The following is a 5,000-nucleotide window of genomic DNA, read 5'->3' on the forward strand; positions in this document are numbered from 1 at the left end:
AAAATGCATCAATACAGTTGTATCATCATGTTGAGCTCACTGCTGTGAATTATTCACAAGTCAATTATTGCGCTGCTTTGTTTTCCATTTTTGTAAACAACAAAGTAAACAAATGAACTCGAAGAACAAGCCAGCCGAGCAGTAGAGGTGTTGGATCAGATGACTGCACAGGACAAACATCACAACCATGTGTCAAATTGGAGAGAGAGAGAGAGAGAGAGAGAGAGAGAGAGAGAGAGAGAGAGAGAGAGAGAGAGAGAGAGAGAGAGAGAGAGAGAGAGAGAGAGAGAGAGAGAGAGAGAGAGAGAGAGAGAGAGAGTCATGTGTCAAATTTGTCAGTGGACATTCATCTTACCCACTTCCTCTGTGGATGTGAGATGAGCAACAAGAGCTTGGACGAAAAAGGAGAGGGGGAAATAGATAGATAGAGAGAGACAGGTGAAGAGAAATAGTGAAAGAAAGAGAGAGCCCCCTGTGACAGAAACAGAAAGAGATACTGTCAGGTATAGGAGTGTTTGTTAGTGTGAAAGAGAAAGGCAAGGGGAGAGGGAGAGAGAGAGAGAGAGAGAGAGAGAGAGAGAGAGACACACACACAGCGAGAGACAGACACAGAGAGACAGAGAGAGAGAGAGAGGGGGGGGGGTATGTGAGCACTAGTTCAAACAAGAGAAAAAATTGGATTAACCACGAGATCAACAACCGCGACCCATTTGATAAATAATCCAGAGGAAATGCAGTATCAAGACGGGGCCATGAAACATTGATGCTCTCTCCCGTGGAGACCCGAAGAGGAGAGGAGAGGAGAGGAGAACAGCGGACACGGGATACAGGAGACAGGTGAAAGGAGAAGAGAAGGGAGGAGTGGGCTACAGGAAAGAGAAACACCTGCAGAATCCTAAACTGCTGCCCTGTCTTGACAACTCCTACGTCCCTCCTCTTCCCCCATCTCCTCCGCCTCCTCCTCCATCTCCTCCTCCTCCTCATCCTCCTCCTCCTACTCCTCCTTCTACTCCTCCTCCTCCTCCTCCTCTTCCCCAGCTCCTCATCTCATCTTCTCATCTGACTCTCTCTCTCTCTCTCTCTCTCTCTCTCTCTCTCTCTCTCTCTCTCTCTCTCGATGTCAAAATCTATAATTTAATATTTTTGATTGCATTCTCAAAACACAGATTCATACACACTATTCATAGCCGAGCACTATGCCGGGCATGGTCAAAATTGCAAAATGATTTACTTTGTGAGCTGTGTTCAGCCAACATATCAACCAGCTTCTCGCATATTTGATCCAACATGTAAAGCCAAATAAAAACACCAACAAAAGCCAAATGAAACAATTCAACAACAATTGAAAACAGGAAGTTGTTTCTCCAAGCAGCAGCTCTTGACCGAGTCCCAATGGACTTCCTGTTTTGGCACTCCATCATGGCAAACAAATAATCACTTCTCTCTCTCTCTCTCTCTCTCTCTCTCTCTCTCTCTCTCTCTCTCTCTCTCTCTCTCTCTCTCTCTCTCTCTCTCTCTCTCTCTCTCTCTCTCTCTCTCTCTCTCTCTCTCTCTCTCTCTCTCTCTCCTTATATCTCCCTCTGGCTCTTTATCACTGTCTTTCTTTCCCCTTTAAAGTGTCAAAGAATTTTGAGACACTGAATTTTTATTGAAGATTATTAGATCCCATGACTGTTTTTATGTCACTTAAAGCATATAGGCATTCGGTTTCCTGGCTGCAGATAGCTTAAGGACCTGCAGCCCTCACTCTTGCAACTGTTGAGTAGCGATAAAAGCTCAACATTTCCATGATGGATGCACGATGGAAAATCGTGGCAAGGCTTTCTCATGTCTACCCCAAAAATATGCCTACATCTGGTCATTCTTAAAAGGAACAGTCCACCCTTTTTTGATTTTCACATATTTGCAGTATTTCCCAGCATAATTCACAGATGTGCATGTAATTTTCTTCTCAGTGATTTCAATACTTACATTTATTCGTATCAGAATTATTAGCATAGCTTAGCATAAACAATGGAATTAAATGGGAGCATTAGCATCGAGCCACAAATGACCATAGGAGGGTATTAAATAGTTGTTTTGAATTTTACATTAATTAAATGAAAGTAGTTTATAAGCATATTTGATTATGTTTTTGTGCTCCCATAGACTTGCATTGCTAGATTAATTTGGCTTTAGTGTTAAACTAAGCAATGCAAACAAACACATTGATGAAAAATCGAACTTAACTAGGGCCTACATAGGAGCCTTGTCTTGACTGTCCCTTTAAGGCAAGTCCCTGAATCTCTTTAAATAAATAAGGGATTGAGTTGCAAATTCTATATTTTAGTTATTTTTATAGCCTATATTTAGTTTAGTTATTAAGTTACTGCCCTGCCCGATCAATGGCTCCACAACAGCTCGGGCACTATGCGAAAACAGTGAGAAGTTTTTTCATCTTCTGTTTTTTCACTGTATTTGGCTGGAAGAAAAACTGTCCATATCTTAGACTTATACGGTAGACAAGAATACAGAAAGCATTCTGAAGCCCCTGTGCACTGCATAACAAGTTGCGGATCCACTGAAAAGACTGGACATAATAGGCTACTTGAGGCTTAAAAAATGTCAGTTTTTATTTGATAATAAATAAATAAAAACCACACGTGCACTCTTTGGTCAGCGTCTGCATTTCCTCTCCAACAATGAGGTTTGCCTTGACATAGAATGAATCAGCTGTGGTCTTCAAATATACAGTTTGGCTTTCAGAGCATCAGTAGACCTAGAGAAAATGATGGCTAATATTTGAAAATACAACAAGAAATAATAATCAGGGGGGAAAAGGGATTAAAGTTTTATCATAAAACTCCTTCACAATGACCATTTTGCTGAAGGACTAAGACAGAGACGTTTTGAATAAAGTTAAAGCGAAATAGTCAGTGTTCTGGAGTTTCATAGTTGTAGTTCTGAGTTATGTGGCTCACCTTAAATGCACCAGCCTGAGGTGTGAAAAAATATCACAAAATATAGGCTACCCCAAAAATACATCATAACTTCAAAAATCTCAATTGTAAGTTTCTTGTGAGATGTATAACAAGTTATTATTATTATTAATAATTCTTTTGTTTTATATTGCGCCTTCAAAACACCCAAGGTCCCTTCACAACTTATCGTGCAGGAAAGTGCGAGTGTGTGTGCTCGTCAGTGCGTGAGTGTGCATGTAAGTGAAAGTGCTTGTGGAACTAGCAGCCATAAGCCTCCAGGAAGAGATGTGTCTGAAGGTGTTGTTTAAACACGGCCAGTGAGTGTATTAGAGGGAGGAGAGGACTCATATGGGCGTCCATTAGCAGGAGTCACTCAACACCTTCCGCCCACACAGGTGACTAAAGGACCATCACTAACGAATCCCCAATTAAAACATCACACTTCTGCCATGTGCCGCACACACACTCTGGCTATGCGATGAGAGAGGTCGCAGGCCTGGGACGATTTTAGAAAGCCAACATGGACGACCATCTGGTGGATGAGAGATGTAGCCTTCACTGAGGTTAAATGACACATTACTTGATACATCACATCACTTCAGGTGCTAATCATGCTATAGTGGAGTGAAGTACAAGAAATGGGGGAGAAATTAACTTTGACTTACTTTGACTCTCACGGATCACAGATGTTACTTCAGTAAGGTGATAATGAAGTTTGTTTGTTTTCTTCTTGAAGATACAGTCCCAGGAAAAAGTTTGTACACCCTTTGAAATTTCTTACATTTTTGTCAAAATTGGTCATAAAACATGGTCTGATCTTCCCGGAAATCACAAGAAGGAACAACCAGAGTCTGCTTTAACTAATTCAACCTAAACATTTAAACATTTACAAATTTTCATATTTTCATTGGCCATAAGATGTAAACATTCACAGGACAGCAAGGCATAAGTAAGTACACCCTTGCATTCAATAGGTTTTAACCCTAAGTTAGTCGCAATAACCTCAACCAGATGTTTCATGTAGTTGCAGATCAGATTAACAAAACAATCTGGATGTATCTGGTCTCCCTCTTCTTTAGAAAACTGCCTCTCGTCAGCAAGGTTTGTGGGATATCTGGAGTGCATAGCTTTCTTGACTTCATGCCATATAATCTGAATTGTTTTTTGTCAGTGCTTTGACTGGGCTATTCCAGAATGTGTATTTCATTATTATGAAGCCATTCTAAAGTTGATTTGCTTCTAAAGTATGGGTTGTTGTCACAATTCAGCACCCATCCTCTTGTGTGCTTCAACTGTGTGACAGACTACCTCATTTTTTTCTGTAAAATATCTCGATAAACTTCTGAGTTCATTGTTCCACTGATAATAGCAAACTGAAAAGGGCCTGAGGCAGCAAGGTAGCCGCATATAATGATGCTCCCGCCACCATACTCAAAGGTGGAGATGATGTTTTGGTGAAGGTGTGGTTCTCCAGTTCTCCTCCAAACATGACATTGTGTGTTCCCCTGAACAATTCAACTTTGGTTTCAACGTTGGTCTACAGAATATTTTGCAGTAATTCTATGAAACATATCAATGCTTTTTCGCAAACCTCAAAGGTGCAGCAATATTTTTTTGGACAGAAACCCCATTAATTTTAGATTGGCAGAATGAATCCCATTTTTAGCTATTCTTGGTTACATCTCCTCTTCTGAGTATGGTGGCGGGAGTGTCATTATATGCGGCTACCTTGCTGCCTCAGGCCCTTGACAGTTTGCTATCATCAGTGGAACAATGAACTCAAGTTTATTGTGATATTTTACAGAAAACAACGTGAGGTCTGTCACAAAGTTGAAGCACACAAGAGTATGGGTCCTGAAATGTGACAACAACCCATACTTTAGAAGCAAATCGACTTTAGAATGGCTTCATAATAATGAAATACACATTCTGAAATAGCCCAGTCAAAGCCCTGACAAAAAATAATTGAGATTATATGGCATGAAGTCAAGCAAGCTATGCACTCCAGACATCCCACAAACCTTGCTGACGAGAGGCAGT

Source organism: Engraulis encrasicolus, unplaced genomic scaffold (assembly GCF_034702125.1).
Source record: "Engraulis encrasicolus isolate BLACKSEA-1 unplaced genomic scaffold, IST_EnEncr_1.0 scaffold_54_np1212, whole genome shotgun sequence".
Taxonomy (NCBI): domain Eukaryota; kingdom Metazoa; phylum Chordata; class Actinopteri; order Clupeiformes; family Engraulidae; genus Engraulis; species Engraulis encrasicolus.